Here is a 21,357-nt window from a genome sequence, read left to right as displayed (position 1 = left end):
TGGAAAACTGGCAAACATGCAATGACCAAGCAACTTCACGTATGTTTTGCGACTGGTAATCGGTTCTTCAAATAAAATGTTGCCAAGAATAAAAGATAACAGTTAGCTTTACATGAAGTTGGTCATGCACGTCATAGGTGTTTTGGTAATTGTGCATGAATAATTTGGTATAATGGGCTTTTATTAACCTACTTTATCGATGTCGCGTCATTGCAGAAGTTGTGAAAAATGTCGATTTTCTGGCAATAAGGAACTTCCGCAAAACGGGCCTCCTGCGTTGCCCAGGTGGCGCTGCAAAAAAACGACTACTAGCGCCCCCATCGCAGCATTGGGCAGTACAACGTGAGCTGTCCGCTAGCGAAAGTGCCTAATGGGCCAGTATGGGTCCTCCACTTTCGGTTGTGTTGTGCCGCGGTTTTAAAAGTTAAGAACCTGGAAAGCTTCCGCCCTTCCGCGCTGCGCAATTTTGGGGATGGAACTGAGTAAGGCGAACTACATCGAGAAGTTACGGGTGTTTAATCGCACTGAAGCTCGCAAGTACAGCGAGCATCGTATGAGATCGAGTTGCAAGGTAAGCGCTGCTACGTTCTATCGCGCTTAATTACTCTGTGCTAAATTTGTGTCTACATTATGTCAAAGCGATGAAGTGCATGCATGATCAAATTATACAAAGCCCACTTTATTAAGGGTAAACGGCCGCGGACGACCTTCGCCTCTTCAGTTATTTTGGCATCAACGCTCGCTTCTCGTGGGCGTCAACCGTCTTATCGGCTCATCTTCGAGCCTTTAACGGACGCCTTTCGTTTATGATTCAGATTAGAGTGGGCGGGACCACGACCTACTGAACTACAGACCTGCACAGATCTCCCTGCTCCAGCACGCCTGGTCTAGTTCACCCCTTTTCCCGCTAGGGATCGAACGTACGAGCAGAGTGGCGCTAGTTATAACCTGTTCGCTGTCGTCTGCTTCTGCGATCTGTTCCAGCGCTCGTGCCGCTATTTCGGCAGCCCTAGATCGTTTTTCACGAAAATAAAAAAGGAAACAAAATTTGCGAATGATTGCTTCTCATTTCAATCACGAGGTACAGTAGGAAGAGCGGTGCAAGAAAGGAAAACAACGAGTACAGCCGGCAGACGATAACATTTCCTCCCGTTGCCTTCGCAGTAGAGGGAAAAAAAATCTGATTACCAGAAGATTCATAGGATAAAATATAGTACAATGGAGTAATAAAGAAATACAATAATAAAGAACTTGATATGTTGATATTTAAAAGAATCAAGGACATTTAAAAGAATCACGCAGACGATATGTATACGCAGACCACACACAAACTGTGTGAATCTGCAGACACTGCAGAAGGCATGTAACTTCAGCTTTAGCTACATGCAGCTTGCTTGAGTTGATGGGATAACGTAAACGATCACATAGTGGTATATTGCTGTGTGCCATCATGTAAATCAGAACAAAGCAAGGACTCTAGCATCAGTTTTCACAATTTCATAAAAGCTTTGCGATGCATATTTGACGAGCCGAACAAACACGTAAACAATCACTCCATCGGTGAGTTTTTTTTTTTTGTGTGTGTGTGGAGCGGCGCGAAATTTCAGCATAATATCAAACCTAGAAAGAATTCGTGTACTATTTTACGCGTTATTACATACCAATACAATGAGTGCACTTAAACAATTTTTACACACTAGGTGTTGTCTTCGTAATTGTCACATATGCTAGCAGCCCGCTACAGAAGAGCAGGCGCACACATTCGAACATGGAGGAAGGAAAATGTATTCGAACGCCGCCCAGCCACCCGCCGAGTAGCAGACGATGATGATGATGATGATGATGATGATGATGATTTATTGGCATCCCCTTTGAAACGGGGTGGCGACAAATAGTCACCTAGCCTGCTTGATTTAATCAGGTATACTACACATGTTCTTTATCTAGCATTTTTGTATACCTTTTTCAAAAATTTAGCTTGTACCGCTGCCTATGATTTTAAGAGATCAGGTCGTATCCATCTTTTCCCTGCTTTTTTTCCACCAGTACTCTAATCGTCTCTTGCTGATCTCTACGGCTGATCTGTTTATGTTTCCTTCCACTTTAAACCCAAGCGCTTCTGGGAGTTGCACGTTACCTACGGTTCTCGCTGGGTGGATCCCGTCGCATTCCATTAGGATGTGCTGAGTGGTCTCTGGATCTTTACTGCAGCATACACATGTCTCATCTAGTTCCGAATATTTGTTCCGATATGTTTTCGTCCTTAGGCAACCGGCTCGAGCCTCAAATAGCAAGGCACTGCCCTTTGTGTTATCGTACAGATTTTCCCTTCTAATTTCTTTCTTCTCATTCTTGTAAATCTCCATTGTCCTTTTCGTTTCCATTCTTTGCATCCAATTCACGGTCTCTATTTCTCTCACTTTCTTTCTGATGACCCCTGGTTGTCTATTTACATTTTCGATTATCCTGTACTTGGTTGCCAACTTCCTTGACCTCTTCCTCCATTCTGTGTCCACGCTTTTCATGTAGAGATACTTGTGCACTTTAGCCGCCCATTTATTTTCATCCATGTTCCTGAGCCTTTCTTCAAAACTAATTTTGCTTTGTGCTTCTCTGACTTCAAAAGAGGCCCAACCCATGTCTCCATGCACTGCCTCATTTGTCGTATTACCGTGTGCTCCCAAAGCCAACCGGCCTACTGATCTTTGGTTAACTTCTAAACCCGCCAATATATCCGATTTTAAGCATATAATGGCATTTGCGAATGTTAGCGCTGGCACCATTACTCCTTTCCAGATTCCACGCACCACCTCATACTTATTGTGGCCCCACAGTGCTCTGTGTTTCATTAATGCTGCATTCCGCTTCCCCTTTATTTTCAGATTATCTTGGTGGTTGCTTGAGTAATTCTTTCCTTCGTTTATGTGTACGCCGAGGTACTTATATTGCTTCACTATGGGTATTACTTGCTGTTGAATTGACACCACGAAGTTACTCGTGTGTTCATTAAAGATCATAATCCCTGATTTCTCTGTGCTAAACTTAAGGCCTAGATTTGTCGCTGCGTTCCCACAGATATTCGCAAGTATCTGTAAATCTTTTTTATTGTCCGCTAGTAGCACAATGTCGTCTGCGTACATCAATCCAGGGACCTTCTGTTGCACCATTTGTCCATTACGCATGTAGGATAAATCAAAACCTAATTCGCTGTTTTCCAGTCGTCTTTCTATGCCCTTGACGTAAAGCGTGAACAACAATGGTGACAGAGGGCATCCTTGCTTCAATCCTTGGTGAATTCCCACCATTTCATTTCCTTTTCGACCTTCCCATGCCACTTGTACTTGGTTGTCTCGATATATCTCCCTCAGCAGCTCCACGAAATCGTCATCTATGCCTTCGTATTGAAGAATATCCCACAACAATTCCCTGTCTACGTTGTCATAAGCTCCTTTAATATCTAGAAATGCTACCCATAAAGGTCTTTTCTGAGCTACTGAAATCTCTATGCACTGAGTTAGTACAAACATATTGTCTTCTAAGCGTCTGCCTGGCCTGAACCCATTCTGTAGTTCCCCCAATACACCGTTTTCCTCCACCCACTTCGACAGTTCTAATTTTATGGCTTGCATTGCCATTCTATATATCACCGACGTTACTGTAACTGGCCTGTACGAGCTCGTCTTATCCTTATCTCCTTTGCCTTTGTAGATGAGATTCATCTTGCTTTCACGCCATCCAACGGGAATATTCTTTGTTCTAATCACTTGCTCTATGGCATTAGTCAGCAGTGCCTTGCTTTTTGGACCGAGGTTTTTGATTAGCTGTATTGGGATTTCATCGGGTCCTGCTGCCGTGTTGTTAGGGACATTTTCTGCTGCCTTTTTCCAATAGAAGCTTTCTATGCTGAATTTTGATCTCTCAAGCCTCTCTGTTGTTGCTGGATCTGTTGTCTGAACTACACTTTTTCTCGTACCGAAGTTATGCCTGATAACGTCTGTGATGTACTGCAGCGCATCATCGCCTTCATAGATGTTACCGTCTTCATCCCTTATAGCCGTTTGCGAGTTTCTAGTTGGAGCTCCGAGTGCTTTTATATGGTTCCAGAATCTTTTTGGGGCGCCTTTGTCTCTTTTGTGAATGTTATGCACCCAACGTTCACTTGCGCATTTAATTTTCTCTTGCACGAGCTCACTCGCAACCCTTTTCTTTTCTCTGTATGTATTCCATCTAAGGAGCACCTCTTCTTCTTGTAATCCCAACTTTTTGGCTTCTCGATGAACCCTAGATGCCTCTTTACGCTCTTCTATAGCTTGTTTAATTTCCTTGTTCCACCACTTACGTGGTTTCCTCTTTCCAATCCAACAATTGTATTGCCTTGTCCGCCTTATTTCATGCTGCATAACCTCCACCAGTTCCTTATATTCCCAGACTGCTGTAGGAAAAGCCTCAATTTTCTTCTCTATGTTGTTTGCGATCTCTGTTATTTGCTCGTCATTCATTTTTAAAAACTCTGAGGCTATTGGTTCATGTTCTGCGCTGGTATCTCTCCCAAACTTTAATGCTAAACGTCTATGATCGCTTCCCAGGCTATTTTTTCCATTTTCGTCTATTATCATTTGTTCCAGTTGTTCGTAGACCATTTCTGAGACTAAGGCGTAGTCAATACATGACTGCCTGTTTCCGCATTGCCACGTTACCTGTCCATGACACTTATTCTCCCTGTTAACTACTATAAGGTTCTGTTCATCACACAAATCCAGCACTAGAGAGCCGTTGTAATCAGTATGTCCGTCTAAATCGTCCATGTGCGCGTTCATATCTCCCCCTAATATCACCTGGCCCGAGTTACCGAACTCATTAATATCGCTTCTAATGCAATCGACCAATTCCTTATTTTTTTCCCTGCTATCACTACCTGTCCATAGGTAAGCTACTCCCAGCCACGTCTTTTTACCTTGCCATGTACCACTAATCCATAAATGCTCTTTACATGTCTCGTTTACCCTTCGCCACTTGAGACCTCGCCTAATTAGTACGCCTACGCCTCCGCCTTTCCTTGACCCGGTCATTCTGTTGCACCCTTCCCATACAAAGTTGTCAATAACAGGCGGCTGCTCCAAATATCGTAGATGCGTTTCGGTCAAGGCGTACACGCTAATCGCTTCATCATTCAGTTGCGTTTGAATTTCCAGCCATTTTTCCTGCTTACGACCACCCTGCATGTTAATGTAGCAAATTTTACCTTCTCTATTCTTATCCTTTCTGCGTCTTTTCCTGACTCCTGGTCGCCTAATTCTGCCCTTTGCTGGTGTTTCGCTATGTTCAATACTCAATCCTGCTTCCTGATTGCCTGGGGCCCGCCTAAAAAAGCTACAGCTCGTGCCGCGAATCGACTTCCGACCGGTGTGACGAACAGGTTATAAAAGCGCCACCTATGGCCACCGGTTGAACGAAAGTGGGCGCAAGCTGCTCCCATAGAAGCGGGACATCTGTGCAGGTCTGTAGTTCCAGTAGGTCGTGGGCGGGACAAAGGGATGCGTGCGTGCCGGCTTTCGTACGTCCCAGAACGGCGGTGCAAAACTGGCAATGGTCGGTAATACAGCCAGCGAGAAACGGGAAGTCGATCACGCACAATATTTTGCGTATGAGTTGTATGACGCACTATGTTCGTAGTTGCGAGTTAAAACCTACATAGTGAACTAAAACGCACATGCACGATGCTGCATTGTAATTAATGTATGTTGTTTTGGTTATCGCTGGACGGATGCGCGGTCGGCACGGCACGCGACATGCACTCGTGGGTAATTTAGTCCCAAATTTGCATGAAACATCTGTACGCGGCAACGAATGAATGATCGCAGATTTGTCACCACTCACTCTAAAACAAACCGCGAAATACCTCTCGGCGCAGTTTACACTGATCTCCCCTTTTATTGCGATAGCAACTATATGGACACTCCAGTGCGCTGCAGAGAGTGTCCATCGATCATGCAGTGTCCATCACGGAGTGCGCGCTGGAGAGTAGGGCTGTGTAGTAACGTATACGAACACCTTTCTCGAACGATTGTGGTTACTGAATGATGCGATATGCTCGGGTCTGGGTTTATGAAGCGCGGCGCTTCATTGCTGCTGGGGCTGGGGAAAGCCTTCGTGGCAGGGCCAGTGAAAAACTAAAAAATCGTATTAGGGGATTACCTGGCACCAACGTCCGAAGTGGCCATCGCTATCGAGCCATTTCAATTTGTCGGCCAACATGTGGTGGACGTTTTCTGAATAAATGATCAGTTGTTAGTCAGCGCATGTATTGTCTTTTTTTTGTGCGTCTTCTCTGTGTCGTTGTTTCCTTGCGCTGTAATATAGGAACTGCATCAGTGGCAACTAGCCCCATGTTAACGTACTTCTAAAGATGCAGCGTAACACAGAAAAAGAGCAACAAACGGACACGGGCTGGTACAAACCTTCAACTGCTTGGTTTCTGTCATGAATAATTAATTTGAAAAAAAAAAAAGACATTTCGCATATGCGCGCAGTCAGCAGGAAATAATCCCAGGAAAAACAGGAAAAACGTTTTTTTTTCTGTTTAGGTTCCGGTTTAGTTGATGTATCTAGCTTTTGCCATGCGGTACCGTTTTAGAGAGTCAACGTGCACGAGGAATTCCTTGTTTGGTTGAATGCAATGTTCTTTACGACTTGAAACGTTGCCGTTTGGTACGCAGGCGTTTGTCGAAGTGTTGCGATTGCACGTCAGTTCCTCGGAGCACGGCTTGGTTTGCAGTCAAAGATCGCACGCGACGCGAATCATGTCATGTACTTTGACATTCGCTAAGTTCGCCTTCGATTGCGCTCGATAATCGCTGAGGGCGTGCGTGCTATCAGCCTGCTTCTGCGTGAGCCCCGAGCGACGCATGTCGAAATTCACTGCGCGCATGTGTGCTCCGGAATCTGGCGTGCTTTCGACGTGACGTCATCCAGCGTCACCTTCTTATGCCTTTTGATTATTACGTCCTGCCTGCAGCCTGAATTATCGATGAGCTTTACCCCTTTAAACACATTTCGGCGGGGATTACAGCGCTGCGTGTAATGGACGTCAAAGCAGGCTTCTCCACAGTAAGACTCTTTATTCGGAGAAGCCCCCTTTACAAGTGCCATTTCGTTTACAGGCGATATACAGTACTTTGGAAAGTGCGGATGCGGCAGAGGACATTGATGTCGCTGTGTAAAAGCTACCGTTGAAACAACGAACACTTTTGTTCAAAGAAAGCAAGTAAAACAATGAAACACGCGTTAGTCGGGATTAGGTCCGGCCGCTTCCGGATCCGCCTGGGGTGCCTAAATTAATCGATTGCACTATCAGCACACCAGCTACCCGCATAAGTCAACAGGATCTGATGCCTCGAAGTGTCGTGTGCTGCTGTTCAGGCGCACAGAACTCTCGCAGACCTCTCACAGAACGATGACTTCGCTGGTCCTGTATACAGGACCAGCGAAGTCATCGGTGTTGCAACGGTGTAGTTATAAACGAGACAAATGAGGATGCGACTGCTGTGTGGAAAGTGAGCGCGCGCCGAAACACGCATAACCGTCGCCTTTTACACTTCAGTGGCAAATTGCAACAATTACCTTCGTAATTTCTTACTGCCGTTACCCAGATGGAACGCTCACTCGCTTGCTGAAGGTGGCCTTGCCCGTCGAAACGTGGTTCACTTTCCCGCCGCACGATGGCTCTCGTGTGCGGATTTATAGTTGATGAGTCACCACGACCCGCCGTGATTGCTTAGGGGCTGTGGTGTTGGGCTGCTAAGCACGAGGTCGCGGGATTAAAGCCCGGCCACGGCGGCCGTATGTCGATGGGGGTGAAATGCGAAAACACCCTTATACTTAATTTAGGTGCAGGTTAAAGAACCCCGAGTGGTCCAAGTTATTCCGGAGTCCCCCACTACGGCGTGCCTCGTAATCAGATCGTGGTTTTGGCACGTAAAACCCAATAATAATAATAATAATAATAATAATAATAATAATAATAATAATAATAATAATAATAATAATAATAATAATAATAATAATAATAATAATAGTCAATCAATCAATCATCAATCATGTTTATTTAACGTGCCCAGGAACAACCCTAAGGTCTGAGTGCTGGCGCACGCATACATTACAAACCAAAAACAAGACACTCAGGGAAAAATCATTAAAAAATAAATGAATAAAAATAAAAATTGTGAAAAGAAGAGAGTACGGACAACAAAGCGCAAAGTAAATACAAAAGACAAAGGAGGAGAAGGGTACTTGAACAATACATGATATTATAATACAAGGCAAAGCTCGGAAAAGAACGATGACAAGGAGTTATGAAAGATATCAAGTTCACGAAAGTAAGCGTTATAAAGATTCTGTATTCTGTGGACAGTTGAGTGTTCGTGATGACAGGCAGTAACATGGAAAGGTCTATGTTCTCTGATGATCTTGCGTGGGATGCGGAACATGACACAGCTGAGAAGTTCGGGACACGTGAGGTTACCGTGAAGGAGTTTAAAGAGAAACAGAAGGCCAGCGCGATTACGTCGGTCGCGAAGTGAAGGCAATGACAATCCAACAGTGCTAGTACAGGGTGCAATGTCCAGGTTTGCAAAGCGGTGATTATATATGCTTAGAAACTTTTTCTGGACACGATCTATAATGTCACTGTTGGATCTAGAAGAGCCATTCCAGACGACCGACGCATATTCGAGTTGGGGAAGGCAGATGGTTGTGTATAATTTGCGGAACGGTGTAGGAGACTTGAATTCCCTCGATAGTCTGCATACAGAACCAAGAGAGCGCATACCCCGCATTGCAACACGTTTAGTGTGAGCCGAAAAGTGCAAGGTTGCATCAAAAAGTACACCAAGATCATTGATCTCGCAAACCTTACACAACGGCACAGAATCTACAGAATAAGAAAAAGAAATACTTGATGTTTTGCGTGTGAAAGTCATGACTTTGGTCTTAGCAGCATTCAAGGTAAGGTTATTATCCTTGCACCATTTAGAAAAGGAAAACAGGTCAGACTGCAGGGCGCGACAGTCATCAACAGTGTGAATTTTCTTTAAAATCTTGATGTCATCGGCATATAGAAGGAAAGAAGAGTTCCGAATAACAGAAAGAACGTCATTAATAAAAATGAAAAAAAGGAGTGGTCCTAATACTGACCCTTGAGGGACCCCGCTAGTTGCCAAGTAAGAAGAAGATGTTTGGCCATTGACGATAATATAACACGATCTATCAAGAAGATAACTGCGCAAGAGATTCACAACTAATAATAATAATAATAATAATAATAATAATAATAATAATAATAATAATAATAATAATAATAATAATAATAATAATAATAATAATAATAATAATAATGTTTATTCACCAAAAAAATACAGAGCAACACAAACAGGCCGGTCTAAGCCTCAATTGGCTTGTAGGACCGTGCCATGAACATAATACAAACGGTAAATAAAAAGATGTTGATGAGACAGAAAGACAAAGAAAAAAAATGACCAGAAAAAAATAAGATAACATTTGGTTATTCTACGTGAAACAGAAGTTGAAGCAGTGAAAATTATGATGCCAAAGCGTAGTGGAAGTTAGTTTCACCATGACTCATTCAATAGTTCTTTCAGCATGCTTTTTGAAGTAGCGTTAAAAATTTCATTCGGTAACTTGTTAAAAATATCCGGCACATATGCACAGCGTCTGGCCGCACCATACTTTGTGGATGAACGAGGAACCATATAGCGGACGTGTTTACGAAGTTCCCTTGTGGAGGTATTTTTTTGTTTGAAAGCGGAAGTTCAAAAGTGTTTTATGACAACTGTTTCAACGAGCAAAGAATGAAAATTAGGCAGACCAAGTTCACGGAAGATATTTGCAGCTGTTACTGTTTGGGAATTGTAGGCAACATTTATAAGGATATTTTTTATAATCCTGTCTACCCTGCATCTCCAACGATCCGAACAGAATCCGAAGACCGTAATACCATATCTCAATACACTATAACCCAATGCATGCACAATCAATTTTTTTACAGAGAGAGGCGCAATACTTTTCATATTAAACATCAGCCAAGCGATTGACCTCAGTTTTGAACAAATGAGTGATAAGTGATGTTGCCATGATAAGTTGCTATCGAAAAATATTCCAAGATATTTAACACAATCTACGTATGGAATAGGAGTACACTTACAAGGAACACAGTTAGACTTATGTAAGTAGAGAGGCAAGTTAATCACAGTAATCTTGAGTGGAGAGCGAAAACATACCAGTTGTGTTTTTTGGGCATTGACAGCCATTCCATTGTTACTGAACCAAAGCATCGCATTGTACACGTCATCTTGCAACATTTCAGTTGACATTTTGTAAGATAGATGTTTTGCTAGTAACACAGTGTCGTCAGCATACTGGAACACAGAACATTTGGAAATCGCCAAAGGACAGTCATTAACGAAGATGTTAAACAACAATGGCGATAAAATTGACCCCTGCGGTACACCCGCATTCAGCGACAACTTAGAACTGAAAACGCCCTTATCATCAGTAGCGACCACTTGAAATCGGTTGCTCAAGTAATTTTTGAGAATGTTGTAAAAGGGTCCACGAAATCCCAAAAAATACAGTTTACTTAACAAGATTTGGTGGTTCAGGGTGTCAAACGCTTTCGCTACGTCTAAGAAGAGAGCACACGTGAAAAGATTCTGATCGAATGCCGAGAACAGGTCGTCTAAAATATTCGGGGTAGCTTGCACTAGTAGCGCAAGGCTGAAGACACAGTGGAGGTGATCGGTTCCTCGCGAGTCCTGAATATACGAAGTGATGCTAAGTTATACGAAGTAATGCCAAGTGATGCTAAGCTATACGAAGTGTATAAGCATTTCGTCGTAGTCCGTGGCATCAGGGAACGCCTCTGGAAGCACTTGCAGTCCGAGCACACGTAGGGGAAGTGGGGCGAAAGCTATGCACAGTGCACGGGTGGCGCGCAGCAGACGACACGTTGGGATGACGTCACGGCGCATGCGCAGTAGCGCGCAGCTGGTGGTAGTTCGGCTGAGCCGCCGCCAGAGGCGTCTGCTGCAGTCACGGACACCCCGAACGTTCGGCGCTAATGCGGGGAAACGGAGAAGCGCGGATTGCGTCGGCAGCACCTCTGCACGCTGCCTCGTTGGTGCTGCTAGAACTTGTTTTTTTCTCTCTCTCGCTCTCATTTTCTGTTTCTCGCTCCCGAGCAAAGCGCGAGACGCTCCGCGAGGTGGTTGCTAGGTAACGCAGCGGCAGGCGGCACACATTACGGCCGGCTTAAACAGCTCCGCTGTTGAAATATCATTGTCATTGCCAATGGACAGGCCATATCGTATGCTATATTCTTTAGAATGGAACGCAGAAGTGAACTCACCCTTTGTTGGCAACGGAACGTACAGTGGCCATAAACAGTGATACCATATCTAAGCACACTATACGCTTGAGCATGTACAACACATTTGCGGACGGAAAAAGGCATAAAATATCTAATGTTATATTGCACACAAGATACGGCACGAAGTCTGGCATGCAAAGGAAAGGTGCGAGTTCCAAGAAACATCAATGTCAAAGATCAGGCCAAGATATTTAACCGATTGCGCACAATTCACTGCACATTGTGCTGCTTCTCGAAGAGGCATCACATGACGTCATCAGGTGACATCATCACTTGACGAAGACGTCATCGCGTGACGTCACGTTTATTGTTTTATCACGTAACGTAGTTTGACGTGATGATGTCATCACGTGACCTTTGGTGTGATGACGTCATCACGCGACGTTTAGGGTGATGACGCAATCATGTTTCGTCATCATGTCAAACGTGACGTCACCGCTTGGTCCCATGGGTTTTGGTACCATCGGATGTTAACGCCGGATTTTTCGCTTGGTGGGCCATATAATCATTTCATATTTATAGAGAATACCCCCCCCCCCCCCCCTCAGTAGATGTAGCGGCGGTTTTCCACAGCCTCGCTGGACATCCACTTTCGCAGGCCCGGGATGGCGATCGAGTCATTTTTTTAGAGCGCAGCTCTTAGGCGCCAGTTTCTGCGGCGAGCGTTGGTGTCGGCGCTGTGCCTCGTAGCCGAGCGAACGAACATAGCGAAGGATGAAAGTGAACGTGGAGCGCAGCGGTAGATGAAAGATTGCGATAGCGAAGAGAGCGCGAGGAGGAAAGCGTAGGAGGAGGGTATGGCGAAGGCGTGAGAAGAAAAGCGTAGTGCCGCGCAAGACGCGCTTTGAGGCGACGATGGCTACGAGATGGTGCCAGAGTAGCGCGCGTCATCTGGGAGGTCTGTCTGCGGCGGCCGCTGTGCACAGCGCTCGCGCGTCACCCACGCGCTGCCTCTCGCGATCTCCAGATTAGCGAGGCAGTCGTGCCACACTTTGCTCCGTTTGAAACGTGCCGCATGAGACAGATTGTCCACGTCAGCCAATATATCGCGAAATGAAAACACGTAAACAGCTGCGCTCACATTTCGCATTAGGGAGTCTCGTAATCGTCGGTGAACTTTTTAATTATTCGTTTAGAAGATGGCGGTGTCCAATGTTTGACCCTACTGCTTGGCAGCTGAATAGCTGAAGAATAGCTGAAATCTGCCGTTTTTTCGTTCCTTTCGCTTTCTCCCTTGTTCTGATTTGTTTTGGCGTTAAACTGAACGAAATGTTGTGGTTGAGCTCCGTGCATTTCCTTGCGATTTGCTCTATCTCTCCATATTTTTTCGCGTCTGTGCGAGTTGAGCTTTTACGGGTACTGCGGCTTACTCACAGGAATCGTCTTGACTATACATCGCGTAGCGCCACTTCATGCAGTGTGTTGCGGTTCAACGCCGATTTCATGTAAGATAGCCCCGATGCGGTGAAAAGCTTTCAAAGTGGTATATGGATAAGATTATGTGGATCGGTTCAATGCGCCATGGTTGTATCAAGAAGAATTCGCGGCCGCTGACAAAAAGATATTCATCGATAGATTTGTTTCGCCTACGGAGAGCGCAACCAAGATTTGCATAGTCGGTTCACTTGTATGTAAAAAAAAAAAAAGCTTTCTTGAAGTCAGCGCGCTAACTCGTTCGTTCGAAGTGTCAACGTGCGCAATATTCTTTGGGTGGAATTTCGCACAGCGGATACGGAAGCTCAACGGTAAACGACTGTGGTAATCGCGAGTCCGTGACTGCAAGGCTAAATCACCAAAACGCGGCGGAGTTTCATGGCCGTAAATTCGGTAGGCGTGGTCAAGCCGAGTCGACTCTTAATGATTCTCCATGCCGTATGTATACGCTTCTGTGTACGGAAATAGAAGTTACGATCTTGCATGCAGCCGCGAGGCGTCAATTCTTTACTCTCTCCATTTATTTTTTTCTACTTTTACTTTCTTCTTTCTTTCTTGCTTTTTTTATGAGGCCTTCTTATGCAGCACGTGATCCTCGCTATAATGTCTATCCCCAGGCACCCCTGATCATCGCCCATTAAGAATCAGAATGTTCAGCTCAAATGTTCGCTGAGGTGTGCTCGGGACACTCGAATACGCGCGTTTGCTTCTCACGACGTCTGGGCACTGCATCAGGTAGCATCCTGTCTGCTTACGATGCGCTTCAAGTGGGAAGAGCCATAAAATTGAAACACGGTGCAGTGGAAATACCACCCTCTTCTTTGGCAACGCCTTCTTAGCTTCGATGGGCGTCAGTAAACGTATGACTGCAATTAAGCCATTTGATAATTAGCTTTTATTTGTTTGCTTTAGGACAGGGGTTGAAGTACACAACTGATGCCAGTATCTAGCTTCACTTTTGAGATAGTCATCCTCAAGTTTCGACACGAAATTTGGCGGTGTTCCAGCTTCGACCCGTATTGTTTGAGGGAAACTTCTTAAGAACATCGTAAATGGAACGCCAGTGACATTTTCCCGTATTTTGGGGAGGAATATATCAAAATAATGGGTGCTTGTCTCAGAATGTCCTACGCTTTGAGATCGTCGCGGCTTCAATTCTGCAAGTGCAACATGTACCGTAAAGGAATTAAATTGAGGTTAATTAGGAATGTTATAGAATATTTATCTAATTAGTGATTATGACACAATTACGGACGTCTTATCTAGCTAATAATACGTTACAGAAAAGAAGAGATTACTATCTCCCCTGCACTGTTTTGAAATAGTAGTGTAATGTAAATTCAGCCTCGTGTAATGCGTGGAATTCGTCATTGTTGTTAAATGCTCTATAAAGTACAATAAATAGAATTATGACATATGTTCTTGTGCGCGAGTTACGAAATTTTAAATGGCGGCTTAAATAATTATGGGGTTTTACGTGCCAATACCACGATATGATTATGAGGCTCTAACGGTGGCTTAATTCTTCAGAAAAATAGCCTTTTGCGTCACTTTTCGTTATACTTTCGAGTTTTGAAATAGAAACTTCCAGATCCTCAGGCACTATAAGTTCAATCCTTCCAACTTCTACTTTCAGATGACGAAAATAATTGAAATCAGTAGTGCAGTTTCTTAACGACAGGGTTCGCGCTTTTCGCGAGCATTTGAAATATAAGAATTGCAGTTCTCCCCGGTTTGCATTTCTGACTTGCTACTTCGGGTCGTCGCCCCGCAAATTTCAGGCCTCACGGATGGCCGCTCTACCGCACGGCTAAAACGAGTGACATGCGGTTGTCCTTGAAAGCCGGCGGCCAGAAACTAAAATTTTACCAAATGGGACGCGATATTAAAGGTTCCCGTCATATACGTGTCCAGATATTCTCGTCCCCACATTAATAATTGTCCTTTTGAATGGCGCGGCTGAGAAGTAATTCTCAATGTCTTCTCTTCTAATTAACCAAAACACTATTAGCACTCACCACGGTGCTTCTCGACTCAGGAAACATGTTATGTCTAACAAGTTCTCACAAAGCGCGCTCTTCGGACGCCGGACAGCTTACCTGCCACTCTCGTATACAGTTCAAAACTTTTCGAAAACACTTTAAGCGTACTGGCGAAAATTCAACTGTTCATATAACCCAGTGTACTACATACATGGCAGCGTTAAGACGATTTCTGACATGCTCGCTCACCATTTGACTGTCGTTACCGTCTATAGTCCTTCCAGCCTTCGACGGCTATAGTCCGATTGGCTACCATTTAATCTTCGTTGCGTAAGAACCACCGTTGACTTATAAGTGAATACGGAAGGACACCGCTATCTCTGTTCTGGCTGTTGAATGGCCGCTCGGCGACCGCGAAACCCAGCGTCTCTCTGATTGCGTCTCGTCGTGCAGAACAAACGATGCAGCATTATTCGAGCAGAATGCGTACAAAGCGTTCACGGTCAGCGCCCAATCACTGCGGCTTCATTCCAACCTGTCATCTCGCATCAGCGACCTCGCGTCCTGCTGGCTTGAACCGGCTGCGCTTAGATGCGGCGTCCAGCACTCGGCAACCGACTTGACCCACGAGCAATCTCATCGTGAGGCTTTGCTCTCCTCCTCCTCCTCCCCGTAATGATCTAAACCCTTGGTGACTTAACCTTTGAACCGTGCGGATGACCCGGCACAGGAAGGGGCCACGGTCGTCTGGCGCGGCCGCTCGAATAAGTGATGGGCGAAGGAAGAGTAAGAAGAGCGAAAAAGACAACGGGGTGAGGCAATATAATTGACCCCCGTGGCCATTTTGTTGCGTTAGCGTTTCACATGGTCGTTAAAAGGAGGTTAGGGTGAAGGTCACACAGCACGCAGTGGGGACAACATTATAGGGATTAAAGACTGCGCAGAGGTTAGCTGGACAATGAAGTTAAAGAATCTGATAAAAGTAGTAGTAGATGCTTCCTTTGCGTAACTCATTTGACCTGTTATCGCCTTTGCACTGAAAGCGTTTACTACAAAGCTCGAGCGACCTGTAATCGACGTAAATGTTCAGTTATATGAGCGCAAGCAATCTATCTAATGAGTGGTCTGTTATTCACTGTGATGGCAATCTTAAAGCGTTATTATTACGACGTCTCGTTTCTTTGATGAGGCCTAGCTAACAGTCGGGTGCTGCATTCCTGCACACATCAATGCACGAGATTTGCTTGACCAATACAGTGCACAGCTGCATGCTGTACTTGTGCAAAACAAGTTTCGACGAATACAGTGCACACCATCCTGTGTGAGTGCGAAACACATGCTGTGTGCTCACTGTTTCAGTTGTGATGTCCTTGAGAAGACGGATATAATAAAAGCCATACACGGCACTTACACGGCCCTCGATGTTGCGACCTCGCTCTGTTGAAACTGGCGGGGTGTGTACTATGCCTGATCAGGTAATCGCGTTACGAAAAATTACGTGTACGCACGCTTAGTAAATGTTATACTCACTTTTGCGAAGTCGATCCTTGTTTATGGAGCTAGCTTGCCTACCTGGTTTATCATTCCACGTTACCAAAAACTTGGGAAGTTGTGTGACAGTGAGTTAATAACCTCACGTTAGTAGCTAGTTCGGGGTTTTTCAAGCGCTATAGCCGACTGCGTTCATTAGTCAATTTTGCCTCGGGCTTCAAGTATACCTGTTGCGGCGTTCTGCTCGGATTGTCAAGTTGGCTGCTGCAAAGGCGGGTGTCTTCGCCTTTGCTCATTTCGTACAATAAAACGGACTATTTGAAGCCTGGTAGCTCCCGCGCTGCTTGAAAAATTACACCAGATCTGCGTTATTTTTGTGATATCTTTCTTTTTCCATCGAGGAAGCCGGCGAGGTGATTAGCGGTGACACAAAACGAATGTGGTTTGATTTATTGATTTTTCTTGCAATCGGCTGACAGCGGAGATTTCCACCTGTGCAGTTTTGCATTGATTTGAGTAAAACACCAGCGCGCTTGCAGTAGTCAACGCATGCACACAAAAGAAAAGATCTAGGCCCAGCTTCTACAAAGTGCACTTCGTAATTTATAGAACATGTAACACCGAACAAAAATAGTAAACATTAGTATCGTTTTCACGGCACAAAAGAAGCCCACATTTCCTAAATGAAGTTTCTTTCACTTGTTTTCTGAACATCTTTTCGCGTTATAGCGACGGTGAGGAACCAGACAGTGCTAGAACTGCGCATCAAAAATCTAACGCGAATGTACGTGTGGTAGCATACAGGTGTGACGTAGCGGCAACTTCATATCAATGTAACTTTATGTAAAGCTCTTTTTTTTATGTCAAGTTTCTTTTACTCTAAGCGATTGTGAAATGTTTATTTTTTTTTTTCAATGTTATATATCTTGAGTGTTCTCTCGCTTTTTGCTTTTTTATGTTAGTTTGTTCTAAGCTAATATTTTGGTATACCAGGCTTTTCAGCAGCCAAAGTTCTCCTACTGTTAATGTGCAACAAACTGGTACTGAGTGGGAATGTTGCTCTGGTGGCACAAACAGCATACTGGGGCGATGGCGTTCAGTTGAAAACAAATCGTTCAGGGTTAAATTTCACCGAGTCCGCTCTTTACTTCTAGCTTTCGAGCTAAGCATGTTCTCCACAAATGGTTTATTGAACGTTGCGAAAGATATCTGAGGAGAAGGTTTCTTTCTTTCTTTCTTTCTTTCTTTCTTTCTTTCTTTCTTTCTTTCTTTCTTTCTTTCTTTCTTTCTTTCTTTCTTTCTTTCTTTCTTTCTTTCTTTGTCTCTATTGCGTCGATGTTTTGATTTCTTGACAAGTACTCCAGCAGCTTGGTGCCGCGCTTATTCTTCGCTTCTTCTAATGCGTTTTAACGATGACAGTTGGTGGTGGTGGTACCGTTCGTTCTTCAACGGAGAGAATAGAGACAAGAAAAGGCAGGGCGTTTAACCGGAGGTAATCTGGTTCGGTACTCCAAACCAAGGAAATAGATATACCTAGTTAATGATGAACACGAAGAGAGAGAGAGAGAGAGAGACAGGATTTATGAACCACTTATGCTTTTACGCATGCAGGTATGTTACGTCCTGGCGCACTATAGACATCCGCGACAAATCTTGCTGTAGCGGTCTCTGTCGTAAGCTATATGTATATGCGCTCGCGCCACACCTTGCTCCCAAAGTGGTCCTCGACCGGCGCCCCGTCGGAGGAGAAATGACCACTTCGCTTTGGAGGAAGAGGGGGCAGGGCGGAGCGGCTGCGAATGCTCTTGTTGATGACACGTGCCTGCTTCGACGACTTCCTGCATCCGTTAGGCGGCGGCTCCTTCTTCCACAAGGGCGATGAGGGCTCGCTCTTTCGGCGAGCCGCAGGGATCATCGGTCGCTGAACTTTTCCGGCTGGCGGTGGCGTGGGTGTGGGCCCCGTATGCGCACAGCGTGATTCTCAGTTTTGCTTCTTTTTCTTTTCTCCTTAGTTAATTTTTTTCTTTAGGATTTGTCGGGTGGTTTGAGCGTTTGACCTTTTGAACCACGAGAGAGCGACCCCCAGAGGGGCAGCTATATATAGCGGAATGCTCTTTACGGAACGTTGTTTGATTCAGCGAGCTAGGAAATACGTTCTCGTGTGTGTGTGTGTGTGTGTGTGTGTGTGTGTGTGTGTGTGTGCGTGTGCGTGTGCGTGTGTGTGTGTGTGTGTGTGTGTGTGTGTGTGTGTGTGTGTGTGTGTGTGTGTGTGTGTGTGTGTGTGTGTACCCGCTGAAGGAAGTACGTGTATTGGGCTATGTGTTTTTTGTTGCGCTTTGGAGCATAGTGATGCCCGATGGCTTGAGATGCATCCTTGACGAACTAACGAAGAGAGCCCTCCCTTCTTAAGGTGTACGTTCTTGCAAGAAGGACGCGGCTGCTCTTTGACGGTATTTCTGTTTTGAATGTACTTTTATTTATGTGTTTGGCTGGTCGCGGCAGCATAATGCACGATGCTTTTTGAAGGTGCCGAGGACTGAGCCCAGGTCGCTAAAAAAAAAAAAAAAAAAAACGCTGCATGTTTCCATTTTTCTTGCGTGTCCTTGCTTCTATGTATATGTGTGTGGTGCGAAAATTGCACGACTAGTCTTAGTCTCTATTTGCTACCTTTCTTCAGGGAAACGGTGTTTTCCTTCACTCCGTTATGAATTCCATTAAGAGGTTAAAAAGTTTCTGTTCATTGCTTTTTTCAACTTTTTTTATTTATTGTGTGAACTTACGCGCTCGCTGGCACACACGCATGCACGCACGCGCACAAACATTAAAAAAATTGTGGGGTTTTACGTGCCAAAACCAGTTCTGATTATGAGGCACGCCGTAGTGGGGGACTCCGGAAATTTGGACCACCTGGGGTTCTTTAACGTGCACCTAAATCTAAGTACACGGGTGTTTTCGCATTTCGCCCCCATCGAAATGCGGCCGCCGTGGCCGGGATTCGATCCCGCGACCTCGTGCTCAGCAGCCCAACACCATAGCCACTGAGCAACCGCGGCGGGTCGCACAAACATGTACACACACACACGGACGGAACGGACGTGTGTGTGCGTGTATGCGTGTGTGCGTTGGGTGGCATTGGGAACAGCGTACACGTGTGCACTCCCTTTTCACATGGAGGCGAGAATCGTGTCACCAGCAAGTCACCGAGCGTGGTGGTCGGCATGATTCATTGAACGACCGCGTGCAACTACCTCGTCAGTGCGCCTTATCTGCACGCCTAAGGAGAACAAGATGTATACTGCTGTCGCTTTCTGCTCGCGTGTGACTGTGGTGCAGCTCGTGCCGACAGTCGTGAATCGACGACGCGCTCTGCTCACCCTTTCTTTTTGTTTATGGACACTTCAAGCGCATTTCTGCCATCGTCGTCGCCGTGAGGTTCCGCATAAAGTCCAAGGCCGATAAAATCGTCGCCGCGCGCCGTATATGCCAGTGAAAGCGCGCTATCACGGAGCGCGAACGGTCGGCGGAGAGCAAACGCGACTTTCGTCGTCCGAAAGGCCGGGGGGTATGGGAGGGAAGGAGGAGGGGGGGCGACGCTGTGCTGCGGCACCAAATGCGTATCTTGCAACCGGGCGCAAGGCGAACTGGCGACGCAATCTCCCAGGACGCGAAAGGAGGAAAACGCGAAGGCAGCGCGAGAGGGAAGGGGAGGGTTCTACTCTGCCAACAAATGCGTTCTTGTACTTTGCGCGCCGGTAGGGATGCGACTTTACAATCGCTAGTAGGTACAGCGGGGGCGTGGCACTGCGGGTCACGTGACTTCCGCTTAACACGTGTTGTCGTGGCAATCGTGGAGCTCCTAGGTGCCTAGGGACATAATCGCTTAGGGACTTTAGAGGCACTGGTCTGGCACGAGACGGTCTTTGGAGGGACCGCCAGTCGTTTGTGTGCAGGCGCGAGGACAAGCGGGTGCGAGAGAGAAAATTGCGGCCGCTCTTGCACAAGCGGATACTGCTCATGTTTGTGCCCCGGTGCCGTGGCGGAAGCCGTGGTACCGGGCGCCGACGCGAAGCGGTGGTCGTTGGGGTGTTGCGGAGCGCAGGGTAGCAACACCATAAATAAAAAAGAATACTGCTCCCGTCAGGTAGACTGCTCCCTCCCTGATAGTGAGATTATATTTGGATAATAGAAACAGTGATGCGTTTGTTTAGGAATACCATCGATTCCATAACAGCAGCCACAGTTGTGGCTAGTTACCACCAGGCCAGCGTGTTCTCCGTTCCAACGCCGGTGGCGGAAAGCCATCGTCGCGTAAACAAACCTCAAGTCTCGGAAGCCAACGTTACGGACAAACACACACAAAACGAACAAAGGAAGTTCTCCGCCGTAGTACCTTGAATATTTCGAACGTCAGCACCACCGAATTGTTGAGAAATACGGGTTTTACACCACCAGAGTTCACTGAGATCAAAAGCCGTCATACCACCACTACTGCAAGCATTTCCGTCACTAGATCAAACGCTAGAATAATAAAGCGCGGCCGGCGTGGCCCACACACCACCAGACATTCAACGCGCCTTGTAAAGAGTCCGTAAATGATTCAGGTTGTCGCGCGCACCGTATCCTGCAAGCGATCTCCACACGGCTCTGACCTTTGTATGCGCCGTGCATTCGCCGCTCAGTTCCCGTTGAAGCGATAGACCGCACGAACCTTCGCTCGCTGCGGCGGCTGCGCTTGCTGCCAGAGTTTTGACAGTGGTTGTCTGCGGTCATCGAGTGTGATCTATTCATGTTTGCTTGTGCGCGCTGACACCACGCTTGTTAATTCAGTTAGGTAGCGAATGTGTCCAAGTTTATGCAGCCGATAAAACTACTACTCCGAATAGCTCTCTAATAATTTGCTATCGCAATTCATGCTTCGCCTTTTGGGCGAAACTGCGCCATTTTTTTGTCTCTCTCTATGTTCCTCCGCGTAACACCCAGGGCGAAACCCGTCGAGTGGTACTCGCC

Source organism: Dermacentor silvarum, chromosome 8, assembly GCF_013339745.2.
Source record: "Dermacentor silvarum isolate Dsil-2018 chromosome 8, BIME_Dsil_1.4, whole genome shotgun sequence".
Lineage (NCBI taxonomy): Eukaryota > Metazoa > Arthropoda > Arachnida > Ixodida > Ixodidae > Dermacentor > Dermacentor silvarum.
Note: the sequence above shows the minus strand (reverse complement) of the source record.